This window comes from Sander vitreus, chromosome 23 (assembly GCF_031162955.1).
Source record: "Sander vitreus isolate 19-12246 chromosome 23, sanVit1, whole genome shotgun sequence".
NCBI lineage: Eukaryota > Metazoa > Chordata > Actinopteri > Perciformes > Percidae > Sander > Sander vitreus.
Window position 1 is genome coordinate 727102 of NC_135877.1, and position 18112 is coordinate 745213.

Consider the following 18112-nt stretch of genomic DNA (forward strand, 5'->3'; position numbering starts at 1 on the left):
AACGTGAATGCGCTCGGGATATTGAAAATGTTGCAGAAGACATTTCTCGGTCAATTACCCAAATTAAGAGTTTGGGTGGGACACCATGTCAAAAGAAGCTCAAAGAGTTCATAAAAGCAATGAAGAGCAAGATCAAGATCTTTTTTGCAATGCGCTTGGCCAAAACATGGTTTCATCGTATATTGGAGGATCTGAAGACCAAATTCAACAAGGACTCCAATACTGAAAGCAAGCACTCAATGCAAGAAGCCATAAAGAGCTTTGACGCTCTGCTTCAGACAGTGGACAGTAAAAAACCACAAGTTGGAGATGTGGTTAATGTGATTCCAAAGTTCAAGAACGTGTCCCTCGGTAAAAGGATGTTATTCACACAGAAACTTACCGATATCCTCTACAAGGACCTCATCCATGGGATGGCACCCGAGATGATCCCAGAACCAATGGGAAGGGGGTCATGCAGTAGCGTGATTGTTCCTCATTCACATGCTGACATGTACGCTGACATAATGAACAAAGTGTGGAATTTCCTGGGACTGATGGGGTGGTGGCTGAACACTCAGATCGACGGCCACAGTGAAAAAGGTGTTAAACACCATATTAAAAAATCAGTCCCTGGCAACCCCACAGTTACCAGAGGTCCACGTCTTCAAGGAGCCCGTGGCTACTGCTGCAGCATCTCGCTCAGAATGTGAGGAGACACGTAGCAAACCTACACAGGATAAAAATTAGAAAAATGTACGTCAAGGTATTCACAGAGAAGCTGGTTTCGCGAATATTAACGAAAGGAAAAGTGAGATGGACCATTGGAAACCCAGAGGCCACCATCAGCTGTCTGTTTGAAAGAACGTGGGCCGAAGTCGAGGGTGTAGATTTTGCTACCAGCTGGAAAATCTTTCAAAACCTTGACAAGGCCATTCTCCAGGACTTGTGTAAGAAGTGGGGCCGTGCAGACGAGGTGCTGGTCTGCATGCATCTAGAGGAACCAGCACTGATAAACTGTATTGCCTCCTTAGTCAAAGATCACCTGATGACACCACCAAAAAAGTTTAGCACCATGTCCAGGTTCTTCTCATCTGTGGGCAAAGCCATCTCCAACATCTGCGGATGTAGAACCAGGTTTGGTTGTATTTAAGTGAAACGTGGTGTGTCTGCTACGTTAGGGTTTTCTCCGGACGCTCCGAGTGTTTCTCCCACATTCAGTAAATATAAAAAACAACATTAGCAGTAAAGGGCTCCAGTCCTGCTTCACATCCACGTTACCGTCTCCTCCACCGGCCCCTGTCCTTAAAGGCACAGAGACCAATGGAGCAAGAGGCCACCTAGATGGGGGGCAGGACCCGAGCTCTCAGGGCCACCTCAGTGGTCAACAGCGTGAGCTCACAGCTAGAAGGCGAGGGTTCGGTGATCGGGCCTGAGCCTTTCTGAGCTTGTGTCTTGTCTACTGTGGCGGTATGTTTGGGTTTACCCCGGGTGCTCCGGTTTTCTCCCACATTCAGTCCATATAACATCAAATAACTGATTCAATAAAATATAAAAAGAATATTGGCTTATCTTTTTTATCATTTGCTGTTTGAGCTGTAAATAAGCAACTCAGAATGAAATTCTGCTGATTCTGTTAAATATATGAATTGTATATACCATCCAATCAAAAATCATGTTACATTTAAGTTTCACACACCAGTTTCAACAAATAAAAACTACATTTCCAGATTTCTCAATGTCAGTGCACCATTCCATGTTTTTATCTGTAAGCACCTTTACATGAAAGTAGTCCAACAATAAATATATTCCAATAATGCCTCACAAAAACCTTGTGGAAATAAGGATGTCCTGATGTCTTGTCTAGAAATGTTCTTGCACTAAAATTTGAGGAAGAATATTTCACTAATTGAATTGAACGATTCATATGTTACTGATGCTTTCAGTGTCATGAACCACATTTTTGAGAATATGAAACACATGAACAGTAGCCTCATCATTGGTTGCTGGAATAAACACATTTAAAAGTTAAGCAATTATTAGAAAAAGAAGTGTAACCCATTTTTATTGTCACGATTCATTCATCAATGGTTAAGTATAAGGAAATAAGAAAATATCTTTGTCAATTGACATGGTCTCCATGGCAACGAGACGTGGGGTGCTCCTCAGTTTGAGTGACTCGTGATGAAAGGCTATAGATAATATATTTAATTATATTATACATCATTTATCGACACTACCAACAGTGGCAATGGGTGTAGGAGATATGGAGAATTGCAAATCTGCGTTTGCAGACGCTAAAACCCAATCTGCATCAAGTTATAAGAGTTTTGATGGCACCATCTCCATCAAAAAATCACCGTGACGCATCTATGCCAGAGCGGACCTTCTGAAGCTACAAGCTCGCCAGTCAATAACAACAGGCCAACTGGATCTTATACCGAAAGTCCTGATGAGGAAAAGGATAAGGAGGAAACGAGGGTCGAGAGGAGGAATTAGGAACAGGTTAAGAAGACGAGGAAGTAAGCTACCATTACCTGCTTTCACTCTGTCAAATGTGCGATCCCTGCGCAATAAGATGGATGAACTTTCTGAACTGGTTAAGCTTGATTCAGACTATCGAAACACAACTTTATTTTGTTTCACTGAAACGTGGTTGTCTGTGGACATTGCACTAAACCTTAATGGGTTCACATTAATTTGCTATGATCGGGACACGGAGAGAACAGAGAAATCATTCAGGGTCAGTCTTTGCATGGCTGTTAATGACAGGTGGGCAACAAACTACACTGTCCGTGAGAGGCACTGCTCTCGCCACTATGAAATTATGGTGGTGTCGTTTCGTCCCCACTATCTACCCCGTGAATTCGAACAAATAACTGTGATCCTTGTTTATGTACCTGGCCCTGACAACGATCTTGCATCAGAGCGCATTTTAGAATGCTACAACAATGCCGTCTCCAGGGCATCTGATCAGCCCGTTTTTGTTTGGGGACTTCAACAGCTGTGACGTCACCCCATTACTCCCCCAATTAGAGCAGTATGTCACATCAGCAACGCGATTGGATAGTACGCTGGATTTATGTTTTGGAAACATTCTAGGTGCATATGTATCCGAGCCCTGTCCTGCCCTTGGTCTGTCAGATCATAATGTGATATTACTACTGCCTAAATACAGACACCAATTAAAAACACAGAAGATTCAGACAAAAACCATCCAAGTCTGCAATACTGAATCTGTAGAAAGGCTGAGGGGATGCTTTGAGCTCACAGACTGGGAAATGTTCTTTGAGGCCTGCAATGGTGACTTGAACACACTTAATGAGTCCATCTGTTCTTATGTATCATTCTGTGCAGACAGTGTCATTCCATCTAAACAAGTCAAGCTCTTTGGTAATAACAAGCCTTGGCCAAGCCAAGCCTTACAAAAGAGCTCAAACACTGTCTAAATTTTAAGAAATTAGCTTTTATTCAAGGAAACAAACAATGTGTCCAAGATCTCAGAAAAGAGCTAAAGCATAAGATCAAGCTTGCCAAGCTTAATTACAAGAACAAAATGGAGGAGAGGTTCACCAGGGGAGATGTGAGGGATGCCTGGAAGTGTGTTAACACCATGATGGGCAGGACTCAGAATGCTGGCACGATCCAATGCCCAGATCCTGCTGCCTTTGCAGAGGAACTGAATACTTTCTATGCCAGGTTCAACAATGCAGATCCTGCTGAGGGTTGGATCCCACACAACATGAGCAATTGCTCTGAATCCATCTGTGTGGAGGAAAAGAGGGTTGCCTCCATCTTTACCCGTCTCCATTCTACCAAACCTCCTGGCCCAGATGGACTGAAGGGACGCATCTTAAAAGAATGTGCACCTCAGCTAGCTGGTGTGATGACACAACTTTTCCAACTGTTCCTTGATGCCAGCTTTGTACCCAGGGTGTGGAAGGAAACTACCATCATACCTGTTCCCAAATGACCCAGTGTCAAAGCGATGAACGACTTCAGACCTGTGGCGCTTACCTCCATCCTCTGCAAATGCATGGAGAGAGTTGTTGCAGATGAAATCATCATCATGGTCAGAGAGAGCTTGGACCCACTACAGTTTGCTTATAAATCAAAGTGAGCTGTAGAGGATGAGATCACCTGCAGCAGCAACAACGGACTCAAGCTATTTAAGTATGCGGATGACATGGCCTTGGTGGCCAACCTCTGATGACGATTCCCTGTCCACTTACAAGCAGTATCAACACAATGGCACTTTGGTTCAAGAGAAGCTCACTGCAACTTAACATCACCAAGACCATGGAAATGTGTTGCCATAGGGGCCAACTACTTGATACTCCTCATCCACTATCCACACCATTGAGACTGGAAGGGCAAGTAGTGGAACAGGTTGAAAGTTTCAAGTAGCTTGGTACTTTGATTGACCACCGTTACACCTTCACCCTTCATGTTGACACAATTTACAAAAAGGCCCAACAGCGCATGTGTCTCCTCAGAACTCCTAAAGGATTTGAAGTAAGACAGGACATTCTATCCAGAGTATACCAGTCACTGATAGAGTCTGTCATCGCTTTCAACATCACATCTTGGTACAGCTTCCTACCAAACAAATGCAGGAGAAAGATGGCTAGGATAGCCAGGCAAGCCAGGCAAAACAGCCATCTGATCTTTATATACAAGCAGTGGAAAGAAAATCCAACTTCATCATCCAGGATGCCTCCCACCCCCTCCACCAAAGCTTTGAGCTATTACCATCAGGAAGAAGGTTCAGAGTGCCTCTGGCTAAAAAGTCACTATACAACAAATCCTTCATTCCTAATGCAATACATATACAAAACTCATGCTACTGACATGTCACACACACTCTGCCTTCAATCAAAAGAAAATGTTCTAACATGGCAACATATTAGACAATAAAGCTTTTTGAATCTTTGAATCTTGAATTGTCACATTAATGTCTTTAATTCCAACTACAGTAATGACTGTGTAAAAAATACAACTGATCTTGTGGCCTGAAATCACTGATGGCCAGAAGCTTCAAATTATTATCAAATGTTATGAAATGGGTAGCTCAAATCAGGCTGATCTGATTGGTTCATAGCCTGGTATAATTACCTCATACAATGGCTATAATTGGAATTCCTTTGCCCAATAAGTATCACTCCGAGTCTGAGCAAAAAAACGTTAGACTAACAAACTGATACCTGGTGCCACGGAGGGATAGTTTAAAATCGTAAAAGTATCCCTTTAAGTCTACGCTGTATTAATATTAAATATGATATAAATATAATATTAAATATGTAAATATTTTTAGCGCTTTACCTTGCCATCGGACAGCCCTTTACGAAAGGGAAATGAAGCCATAACCTCTGCTCTCCTTAAAGCCACCAGACTTCTTTGATAAAAAAGAAATTTTACCTCACTGCTCTACCGCTGCCTCCATCAGTTTGTTGCTTGTTTACTGCTGTCTCGATCAGGTAGTTGGTGTTATTGTGTGCCTTTTTTTTCAGCCTTAAGTAAAAGAAAGTGATAGCTGATATAGCTGATAGTGATGGCTAACGGTTACTACACTGCGTTCCAGAGCAACCGGCTTGGTATTAGATTAGATAGCCTTTATTGATCTCAAATTGGGAAATTTCAGTGCTACAGCAGGAAAATTTCAGACACACAGCACACATACAGAATATACTGTATATGAAATAAAAATACATGAATACAAGAACAAATATTCAAAAAATAAAATAAAAAAAAATACAAAGCAAAGAATGTATAAACGTATAAACGAAAACAGGCTTGGTTAGCAGTGAGCTCCGGTCAACCGTTAGCTCCAGTTAACTCCATTACAACGATTGGCGGAGCACACTGCTACGGGGAACAACTAGACTCTGATAAATGACATTCGAGGCGCTTTCACAGTGTGGCCATAGCGTTTTTAGAGTTTATAAGTACAGTTAATCCCACGGTAGTCTCGCTTTGCCAGACCTTCCTCCACAGTGCTGCAGAGGAAGGTCTGGCTAGTCCACACAGGATTCCAGGATGGCAGAAAAACATGCTCTGGTTTATTGGCATTTCTTTAAACAAATCACAATTGTCTTGGGCGGAGCTAAGAGCAGGAGGGAGCCACGGTGCCTCTGCTAAATAGTCTCAGGAAGGAACTTGTTTTGGTGGAACATGTGTACGTTCAAAAGTAGTTTTAGTCGTCCATCCATCCATCCATCTTCATCCGCTTATCCGGGGTCGTGTAACAGAAAACTCAGATTGGACAGATAGTCTAGCTAGCTGTCTGGATTTACCCTGCAGAGATCTGAGGAGCAGTTAACCATAGTCCTCACAAATCCACCGGAGGTTAGAACGCCAACACAGAGGAAGCGTTAGGTTATGGAAATCTGGTCGAAAAAAAAGGACATGCGGCTGAATTTCCAGCAGCAACGGGGCAATCCCGGAAGTGGAAGGTCGTGGATATAGACTAATCCCACGGCATGCCACAACAACACAAGCAGTGTGTGCTACTACCATCTTCTGAGCCTGAAGTGAATCGTGTTGTCGGTGTTGACGCTGTGTCACTCATGGGCGACATTTTACGAGGGGGAGGGGCTGGAGGCTGCTGGTCTGTGTGCACTATAAAAATACATCGCTGACTGGAAAAAAGTTTAATTCTGGATTTTATCTAATAAGCAGAACCTATGTATGGGAAACACTGATTATAATAAAAAAAATGTACAGTAGTATCCAGTTGGATATCAATAATCATGACATTTCAGTGGTAGTGTAATCAATGACTTTTTTTTTCTTCTACTTTGGATTCGAGTATTGTGTACTTCTGGTGGCATCGGTAACGACTACTAGATTTTTGGTATTGTGACATCCCTAACAACAACAACACACAGGCCCAAACAAACGTCATGGATTTAAATGGAAATTTCAAATGAGTAAAAAATACTGGCTTAGCATTGTTGTCAAAAAAGCATGTTTCCTTAATATCTGATGACATATTGTGGTCATTTTTAGATTTAATACAGTAAATCCAGAGTGATAGAGAAAGACAGAGTGGCGACACTCCCATTGGACTCCGTTGTCCGCTTTTTGCCGCCTACTTCCGGGGTTATGCAGTCTCGCATAGTTCCAAACAATCCATTCACGGCGTCGGACATCATTCATTTTCATTGCTGGCCGTCGAGTAACTTCTGAGGTAAGTTGATTAAATAGCTACCTCTTTTGAATTGTCAACCGTCTATATTTTATCAGAGGCCCTTTATGATGCATATACTGATCTTTATTTGTATGTGTGAACAGCGTAATTATATATATTTTTATCTTGGTAGCCGACCGATTGCCTGCTAGTTTGTTAGCTAGTTAGCTCGTTTGTTAGCTTGACTTCGCCAGCTGTGATGGTATCGCTACACCAACAATTATGAAGTTCCGTAGTGAATCTCTGACAACTTTTATTTAGTGAGTTATTGATGTTGGATTACTAGGATCATTAAGGTTGATTAAGGGCGGGTTTTATTTAGGTTTTATCTGCTGAACCTGACAGTGTTAGCTAGTCAGCTGAGTACTGTGTGTCTAGAAAGGTTGTGTTTGTTTAATTATACCATTATAGGGCTGTTGGATTACATGTATGAATACAAATGATTCCACACAAAAAATATCAGTAAGTGACATATGACAATAACATAAGTTTAAATATGAAAAAGTATTAAGGCAAATTTCACAGTTTTTTTTTTTACTGTTGATTTATTTAACGTTTTCCACTGTTTTTTAAGTTCAATAGTTGCAACATCTTTCCAGAAGTCAACGAGTAATCGTGTTAAATTATTGTGATTGTGCTGCTGGCTGCTGAAATAAGAGGCGACTGGAGGCTGCGGGCGGTGTGCCGGGGTTGGAGAGGCCAAATACATCCATGGCAACCAGTAAGGTGTTTGGCAGTGGACTAGATGTTATGACCTTAGTTGAGGAAGTCTGCTGTGTTGAAATTGCCTTCTTAGTCCGACTCTTGCTGCCAAGGTACCCCTTATCACGGTTGTTTACCTTCCTCTCAGCCCTGATGCACTTTGATTGAATCCTTAACCTCAGCCTGATATATGTGGAGGATTGTTTTTGTTAATTAATCACTTATACTATTCCCCCCTGTTCCTTCACTTTGTTCTTGTTTTTCAAGTAAGATACACAGCACACCTGTTCACACATTTGTTCTTTTTCCACACATGACTAACTTTGTTTTAATTATTGATACCCCCTGGCTCGACTTTGTTGCTCTTATTCATACTTGTTCCCACTTGTTTTTTGTTCCACAAACCTCAGCCTGATATATGTGGAGAGGATTTGTTTTATTAAACACTCAGCATCTCAAACACTAACCCCCAAAACTCCTGGCTCCAGATTTACATGCTGCATCCTCCTTTGCAGCGTGCGGATGTTAGGCAGTAGAATCTGCATTTGCTGAAGGGTTTTATAACCAGTGGTGCCAGCGGTAAATCTTATTTGTATTGCTTTTTTTAATTGTCTCCTTTCCCCACTGTATTCCTTTTTTCTGTACTTGTTCTTGTTGTGTCACTCATTGTTTAATAAAAAAATACATTTCATTTATTCATCCAAGTGTAGTTGTTATTCTTTAATATATGTGATACTTTGTGTATGGCTTAGTCTTAAAATGATCATGGTTGTGTGGTCAACTCCTGCCTCATCAGAAGAAGTGGGCTGGACACTAAACGCTGAATGGACTGTTGCTACTCTGCTTTCTCAATCGCTCTCTGACCACGGGTAAGTGAATCGGAATTACAAGCAAAATCAAGGAAAATACAATAGTCCAGATGTGCAAAAAAGAACATCTTGAATCATCTTTGATTTAAAAAAAAAAAAAAGATGTAGTAAGGTTAAGGTTAACCCTTGTGTTGTCCTTTGGGTCCCCGGGACTTAGTTTATTTTTTGACGTTTTTGCATTGACCTGGCGTTGAGCTTGTGATGTCAATTAACGTGAACTGGCACGGGGGGGTCCAGACATGTCAGAACAAACGTTTGGACAGGCTGATACAAAATATAAATAAACTAAACAAGCCCCCGTGACACAAAGAACAATATAAGACAGTAGCCTAGTGCTACCCATGCTAACACGGACGTGAAGCTTTCCCTCCAAAAGTTAAAAACATATCTATACATAGCTTTCAGTCGTCACCCTACCACTCCAAATGTAAAACTGACATTTACAAATATGCAATAACAATCAAACAAGTACATGGGTATGTGTTTTTATTCATATTTATCATTCAATATCGCAATTGCTGCTGTCAGTCCCATAGTAGAACATGACAGCGCTGCGTGTGTTTGGAACTATACAGGCTTACATGAACCATGTGACCACCCTGCTAGCGAGATCAACGAGTGTCGCTACTCTTTATATCTCTATGGCTCTGAGTAAATCTATTACAGATTGGAACTGTTCCTTTTAATATTAAGTAAAATGACAACCAGACCCTGCAGCTCTGTCCACTTTGGCTCTGGGAATAGTTTTCACTTCAGGGGAATTAATTTGGGGAAAACCTAGAAGAGTGTTGTGGAATGTGAATGGCTGCCCTGGGGACACATTATGTCCCAGTGTGTCACCAGGGCAGCCATTCACATTCCACAACACTCTTCAAGCTCTATCAGCACACTCTGCACTTAAGAAAACTAAAACTGCGAGTGTGTGACTATGAGTGTGGGTACCCTGGTGTTTGTGTGGTCAGGCAGCAGGATGGTTTCACTGTTTGATGATGTCAGTCTAATTACCCAACAGCGTAAAACCCCTCAAGCAGCTGCTCGCCAATCCTCCATCTGGCAGTGGTTGAAGGAGATATTGGCGCCTTAATGTGTCTCCTGAGAGTAGACGGTGTGACTTGCGGCTTTGCAGGAGCATCTGCTCTCAGAAACACACAAACAGCAGTAAACGATGAGTGAGAGATCAGATATCAGATATCACGATATTCTTGAACAAATACATCGATGTCGATTTTGCGACAATATTGCAGGGTTGACAATTGGTGCTTTCACAAAAAAATTATTACAGTGAGATTTTAGATAAATAATCATTAATAATGTGGTAAACAGTTTCAAGTGAAATTATAGACAAAAATAGTGTGACGTCAAAACAAATCTTCAATTCTTCAAATGATATTCCCTCAAAATGTTTTGTTATTATCAATTTAGACAACGTAATGTCACGATATCTCGATATATGATTTGTTAACAACACGATTCCATTAAAGACGATAAATTATCATATTGAATTATTGCCCAGCCCTGCGCTACAGTATTATCCAGATACAATAGAGGGGAAGATGATCTCTTAGGAGTGACAGGTGTTGCCTCATTGCTCATAGGGATTGACCGATACTGGTTTTTCAAGGCCGATACAGATTATAAACGATAACCGATATTTGGAACCGATATGAATATTAGGGCTGCACGATATGAGGAAAATATGTGATAAGGTTTTTGAATGTTGCGATAACGATTACTTGCGAAACATAAACCGTGTACTTAAAGTTACTCAGCTCTGCTGCTTTCAGTATTCTGCTAAAATACAACAAACTGCTTGTTGAATTTAAAACAAATGAAATATCATTTCCAACATTATTTTATTAAACAAATTGAAGATTGAATTGAATATAAAAGAAAAAATTGCGCCACTTGATATCACGATGACAATAACAAAAACGATATTATTGTGCCATACTGCATATAGAGTATATATTCAGTAGCATATAGAGAATAAATTAAGATTTTGGAATGTTACAAACTCCAACACAAAACTTTGTTTAGATGCTTTAAGCAATTATTTAATAAATGAGAAACTTTCAACATAATCCCCAGTAAAAGAGAGTCAGATGGTGTTGTTGGGGGGGGACATTAAGTCACACTCAGTGGTGAGTCAAACCAAAGCAGAGGAACAGACACAGAGCTGTAGCCGAGCCAAAGTACAACAGTTTTTAATTCATTAACTTTATCAGTTATCAGGCAAATAAAACACTGATACAGATAATCTGCACAAAAACAGGCCCATAATCGGCCGGGGCTGATAATCGGTCTATTCCTATTGCTCATTCGGGGGGATGTTCAATGCTTTGGGTTGTAGCTTCCAGGGCTGTCAGTTTCTCCACTGCATCTTTGTTAGTTTGTCATGTGAAGGATGCTGGTTCACATGGCAGACCCTCCTGGGGGATGGATGTGTAGCTACACTCTTTTCTTCATCTGGTGAGATAGCCTTTAGCCTTCAATCCTTTACTCTCACCTGCCACAGCTGCCGTATAGCTGAGAAAAGGCATTTCCACTTTGATCTGTGAAATGATGAAAGGGTGATTCGGGTCACAGGGAATGCCAGGCCCTTTTTCTGCACTCTTTCTCTCCTTGTGGAAATTTACCAGCATTTGTTCAACTCTAGTCTCGCATTGCCAGACCTTCCTCCACAGCGCTGCCGGGGAGGGTCTGGCTACTCCACACAACATTCTGGGATGGGAAAAAAACGTGCTCTGGTTTATCGGCATTTCTTTAAACCAATCACAATCGTCTCAGGCTGTTAAGCGCCGTACGGAGCAATGGTGCCTCTGCAAAATAGCCTCAGGAAGGAACTTGTTTCCGTTGGCAACGGAGCAATCCCGGAAGTGGAACGTCGTGGATATAGACTAGTTCAACTCTAACTGCTATCAAGACTTTGCATATTAAAAGTATTGTAACGTCCCCCAATAAGCAGCCGGTGAGACGTTATAGCCAGTTTACTGTAGGTTTTATTACTGACTTGAATACAGGTTACTGTGGGCCGTAACCAACGCCAAACAAAGAAATACCTCAGTGAAAAATACACATTACCTCACATTACTCGCACACCCCGCTACCTTCTCTCTCCCACCCCCCTTCGCTTCCTCTAGGACATCACAACAGCCACCCCCCCTTAGCTCTCAGCCAACTACAGGTGTACAATCTCCCGCGGCTCACTCTCATTGGAAGATGACATGTAGACAGGGTTCACAGCATCTAACTCACGTTTACTTCACTGACAGGTGGAAATCTCAGTGTTTAACTCAAAATCTCTAATCTGGCCCCAACTACTGTATGTAAACCGTGATACTCTTAACATTTTAACATTAACATGAAGACATTAACCTGGAAAATTAACACAGTCCATTACAGTATTAACAGATACCGCTTATTAAATGGAAAATATGAAAATAATTGATAACGCCAGGCCATTTTGAAGACAGACAACATGGTTTTGCTAATGTGCTTTTTGAATACCAAGTTTCAGTAAAAATCCCCTCACAGGCATTTTCTATGCTGCAGCTGTTACAGCACGATGTATGATTATTTTTAGAAATTACAGAAAATGATAGATAGTTTATTATTCGTATAGATTTTCTATTTTTTTCAACATTTTCTGTGTAGTGCCATACATGAAGATGAATGGCGGCAGTACCCGGAGGTCCGCGTTTACCCGCCAGTACAACTCTGCTATGTGTCTCGCTTCATCTGCTTAAAAATAAACAACTTTCCTTCTTTAGTGTTTAGCTTAGCGCAGTGCCATTGAAACCATAAACCCCACTGGCTTAGGCACGTCATCCTTCCCAGTTCCATCCTCTCGTCTAAAAATCATCATGTCCGGTTTCAAAAAACCAAGATGGTGATGGCCAAATTGCCAAACTCCAGTCTTAACAGCAGTCCACAAACCAATGGGTGACGTCACTGCTGCTACCGCCACCATCTTTACAGTCTATAAGCAAGATACATGTATGAACAACATGAGACAATCAGGGGAATGCATCAGTGTTATGTGAGGAGGGGGCTACAGGAAAGAGTTCACAGTCCTGATGGCTAAGGGAAGACAACTGCTTGTTTGGTTTTAGTGGACGGTAACCTGTAGTGCCTCCCAGAGGGAAGGAGCTGGAAGTGGGCGTGAGAAGGATGGGAGGAAATAAAGAAGATCGTTGGCTTTGTATCACAGACTGGAGTCAGATCAGTAGACCTACTGAGAAAGGCACAGTGCCTAACTTAATCACATAAGGCTCTGATGTACTTCAAAACGGATGCAGACAGCAGAGTAAACAGTGTCCTCATGTCTGTCCCTCTGCCCCCTCTCCTTCAACTCTCCTGCACAGCCCCTTGGGGAGGCGTGCCTAACAGTATGAAAAGCCTTGTGTTAAACGCAAATAGAACGCAAAGATTCCAGGAATCTCAGGGCTCCAAATATCTGTCAACGTGCCGCGAAACTTTTTCATTGGCCTGACATTAAGCAGGTCTGTCTCTGTGTGTATATACAGCATGTGCAGCAGGGTTGCCACCAGTGTATTGCAAATTGGGTCTAAGTTGAAATCACAGCGGGCCATCAGGAAATTCTTTAAATGCATTTTTAAAATGTTTTTTTCTGAACAAAAAATGTCTCATATAAGTAGCAAACTCTTTTAAGGAAGAATAAGCCAGTGCATAGGCTGTGTGTAAAGTTAGAGAGAGAGAGATGGTGAGTATGAAGTTAGCAGTAGGCTTGTCCAAAATAAAAAATCCTTCAACTCCAAGACCCAACTGAGCTTAGGGGCGCCTGGGTAGCTCATCTGGTGGAGCGCGCGCCCAGGTATAGAGGCTCGGTACTCTCCGCAGCGGCCGAGGGTTTGCTTCCGACCTGCGGCCCTTTGCTGCATGTCATTTCCCCTCTCTCTCCCCCTTCAGGTCTGGGTTGTCCTGTCAATAATAAAGGCCTAAAAATGCCAACAAAAAATCTTAAAAAAAAAGAAAAAGTAAGAGGGTTAGCTCCGAAGTTAGTGCCAACTTTGGCCCAAGCTTACTTAAGGTGGACCGATCTTTAAGGTGGACCAGCTTTTCTCCTTTTAGTAACTAACCACTCACCAGCCAGCAGCAAAGTGAAGTAGCGAGGAGTCAGAAATGATAATAAAATCTTACTGCGGTAAACCTATGGGGAATGTCATGTCAAATTTTTTTATAAAGCACATTTAAAAACATTTCAGCTCGACAGTGTAAGGGCCGCAGCAGGAAAGGCGTGGTCATACCTGAGATTAAGTCAATACTGAACCAAACTGAACCCAATGAGTAGCCAGCATTGCCTTTTCCGCGTCAGTGAACACTGCAGGGCTTTTGGGATGCTATGAAGGTGAAGGACACACAACATTTCTAAATACACAAACACACACACACACACACACACACACACACACACACACACACACACACACACACACACACACCTCCTCAAGGCACTTTTTTTCTAGCTGAGTCCTGAACTGAGCAGTGATTGTGGTGAGAAAACAAGGGAGATAGGGAGAGAGAAATAAATAAATGGCGAGAGATAGAGATAGCAAGAGGCCATGTGATTAAAATAGAGTCACAAGGACAGATGACACAAGACAGGGAAGGAAGAAGACGTGACGGATGCTCTTCTGATAAATGAGGAGAGGAGTAGGAGGAGGAGGAGGAGATGGACACAGCAGATAATAGAAAGAGACAAGAGTAGGAGATGAAGAGTGAAAAATAAGAAATGACAAAGAAGGTTAGGTAAGTGATGGACGGTGCTGTTAGAGTCCGAGAGAAGCTGATTCAGATGATGCGAGAGCTTCATTTCCCAAAAGCTGTTAATATCTTTCAGAAGAAAAAAAGTTATTACCTAAAGTTCAAGGATCCAGTTAGGGACGTGGTGTGATTCTGTCAGCTAAGATGTTTAAATATACTATGCCAACCAAGATTATTTTTTTGGGCATTTTCAGCCTTTATTTAGACAGGACAGCTGAAGTAATGAAAGGGGAGAGAGAGGGGGAATGACATGCAGCAAAGGGCCGCAGGTTGAAGTCGATCCCGGACCCGCTGTGTCAAGGAGTAAACCTCTACATATGGGCGCCTGCTCTACCACCTGAGCTATCTGGGCGCCCATACTATGCCAACCTTTATTTCAGAAAATGGACTTTGTTTATCCCATATTCAAAGCTTATCTAAGCATTTTTTACCCTCAGTTGTCTGCCCTCTCTGCCTGCAGTGTTTTATTCAGCTTATTTGAAATTTCAGGGATCTGTTAACTGCTGATGTAATGCTCTCCAGAATATTTAATAACCTAAACAAAATAAAATAATGTGTATATATATATATATATATATATATATATATATATATATATAGTGTAACAAAGCTAACAATAGCTGCATTTCTGTTTGTTTGGCGGTAGCCAAATGCAGCTTTGTTAGCTTTATTTAAACATGGCCACATTATACGTAGACCAAGGTCATCAACTTAAAGTAAAGCATAAGCTCAATCAGCACCAGACTCAAATACAATGAAATAGGGCTGGATCCGTATTTGATTTTTATATTTTGCAGTTTCACTACGGCTTTTGTTTTTTTTCACCCCACTAACTTTATTTGAAAAAGAATTCTGAACAAGCCTTTTTGACTGATATCTGTGAGGCTAAAATGAACCGAACAATACATACACGCCCCGAACTGTGACTGGCGGATCGAACGGTTTGGGCTTTTTACTTGAACCTTTCCATCCCTAATGATAAGGTGTATTATCATCATACAGGCCCAGTCAGGCTCATTGTTATTCATGTTTGAGAGAAGTGGTTATACAGACCCATCACTAAAAGGACACATATTAGATCCCTCCAGCAGCCTGTCAAAATGTCCTTGAGCGGGACACTGGACCCTGACCTGTGCCCTTATTGTAACACTCTTTGGATAAGCACATCAGCTAAATGCCTCAAATGAGAAATTTGAATTCCTCTGAAGCGTTCACATCGCGGATGGGTCGAAGACCCTGGCCGGCCCTCAGGGAAATTTATCTCCGAGCCCTTCACTTGCTCCACACTCATCTCAGCATCAGCATTAGAGCTGATCAGCATCAGCTAAGGGCAGGGTGAGATAATGGTGAGGGTTAATGTGCTCTCTGCAAGCTCAAGCAGCTTTTTATATCATCCTCATTGAATTATGAATAAAAGAGGGATAGTGGAGGCCAGAGTCTCCTTCATCACATAATACACTGGACGAGGGCTCACAGAGGACCCCATTAGAACTGATTACAATCAGAAATAAGGAGTTCGGATGTGAAGCCCTACTCTGTTCAGCTCGCCCTTTTCCCTTGTCAGTAGCGTTAAGGTAGGAAAAAAAATCTTTTATTTTTATCTTGTTCTAGTCTCGCATTGCCAGACCTTCCTCCACAGTGCTGCGGAGAGAAAAAAAAAATACATGTATTTGTTGCTACATAAAAGCAATAATAATTTCCTCACAACTCCAATTTCGTTTTGATTTATGACGTTCGTCTACGATGCATTTTTGCTATTCCCAATCCAAAAGAAAGATCTCTCCCTCTCTCTCAGAACCCGTGTGCGAGGGGCGGAGGCAGCTGAGTGCTCACTCACACACGGTGCTGCGCATGCACATATACATACACAAAAACCTGTTTTAGCGATGGCGTGGAGAGAACTAAACATGCAGAAGTGTGGTTACACTTTACTATAATAGATGCTGACAAATAATTCTTGTTGCCACAAGTGCAACAAGTATTTTGCATGTAAGGGCGGAAACACGAGTAATCTTTCAAAACATTTAAGTAAAGTCCATCATATACAGATGGAGAAATTCACAGTTTTTGACCATCTAGCTAGTTCATCTATCGTTGCCCCAGGTATGTTGTATGCTAGCAGCCTGGAGCCCACACACGGAGTTAAGTAAATTATACGACAACATGAGTTAATGATTACAAGTAACTATTAGCCAGCTGATTGTTGTAGGCGCGTTCATAAATTCAATCTGAAATGGTCAGAAAGTGTAATGGTAGCGAGCTGCAGGGAACACTATAAGACAGGAGAGGTCCCGACTTCAGCCAGAGAAGGCAAACATGTTGATCTTTTCTCCAGAAGAACAGCTAAGAACTGTTAGGCCTTTTGCAGCCTATCTGTATGTCTCACCCGAGTCAAATAACGATTTGTTTAAAAACAAATGCTGTTTCCTTTGCTGGAAAAATGCTTTGTTTTATTTATTTTACGTTTCTATAATCTGCTCAAAACAATGCTTTTGTAGTTCGCTACTCAACGATGTTAATTGATATACAGTACATATGAGAAAATAAAGAAGCGTCAATTCTGTTGTTAATTTGTTTCTTTTTTCCTTAATAAATGTACTGATAACAATCAAGTTAAAGCAGTATCGGTAAGAGTAGTAATACCATTACAATCTTACCGATACCCATCCTAGTGACGGACATCCGGCAGAACCTCCGGAACCATCCCGTAAATGAAACGTCGTCCATATAGACTAATCTCGTTCTAACTCCTCATTGAAGCTGTGTGATGTTCAACCTGAGTTTGATATTCCTTTCACACAATGTCCCATTTCATTGAAATAGCTACTATAAGAGCATTGACCTTTACCAGCACTGCCAGCCATCCAGCAACCTCAGGTCCTGAGGAGTACTTCAAAGGAATACTTCAACGTTTTGGGAAATAGTTATATGCCGGACTATTTCTTGGCTGGTTTAAAATAAAGCTGTGGGTTTGAACAAAAAATGTTGCACCTTCAATTACCTGGGTAAATATTCTCTATCTATCTACTCATTGTCCCTCTTGGAAAATCCACAATCTATGAATATGTACATAAATATTGTTTCTGAAGTTTAAATGTCTCCTACTTCACTGATCAAATAAAATGATATTAAAATGATAAATTATTAAAATAAAATCTTATATCATGGAATGGCAGCTGGAACCTAAACCGCTGCAGTGCTTTCGGAGTTTGCTTTTATCAGGTTGTTGATATTCTGTTGGGTGGAAAGGGAATTGTCACAGTGTAATACCAATTATGGTAAACCAAGTGAAAATTGCATCTCACTGTTATTCTTCACTGATGGATTAGCTGCTGGAAGTTCTCAAGCAGGGTGTGATATGGTCTTTCTCAAAGCAATGCTTTCATTTGAAATTCATGGCACTGCAGAAAATGGATTGAGATTCTGTTCAGGATAATAGGACAATCACTTCATCCAGGAAATGTAAAAGCTAATTTACCTTGGAGATACCCTCCACAATTCCACTGCGGAGCGATTGTTTTAGATAAGGATGACCCTTTTTTTTGTCTGTATGTGGTTAGGGTTTATGGAAAAATTAATGGCATTGACT

General features: G+C 41.4%; 1 protein-coding gene across 1 annotated transcript in view; it reads left to right on the plus strand.

The window, feature by feature from the left end:
- Positions 1 to 18112, plus strand: part of tmtc1 (transmembrane O-mannosyltransferase targeting cadherins 1) — a 172616-nt gene that overhangs the window by 12421 nt on the left and 142083 nt on the right. The window lies entirely within an intron of this gene.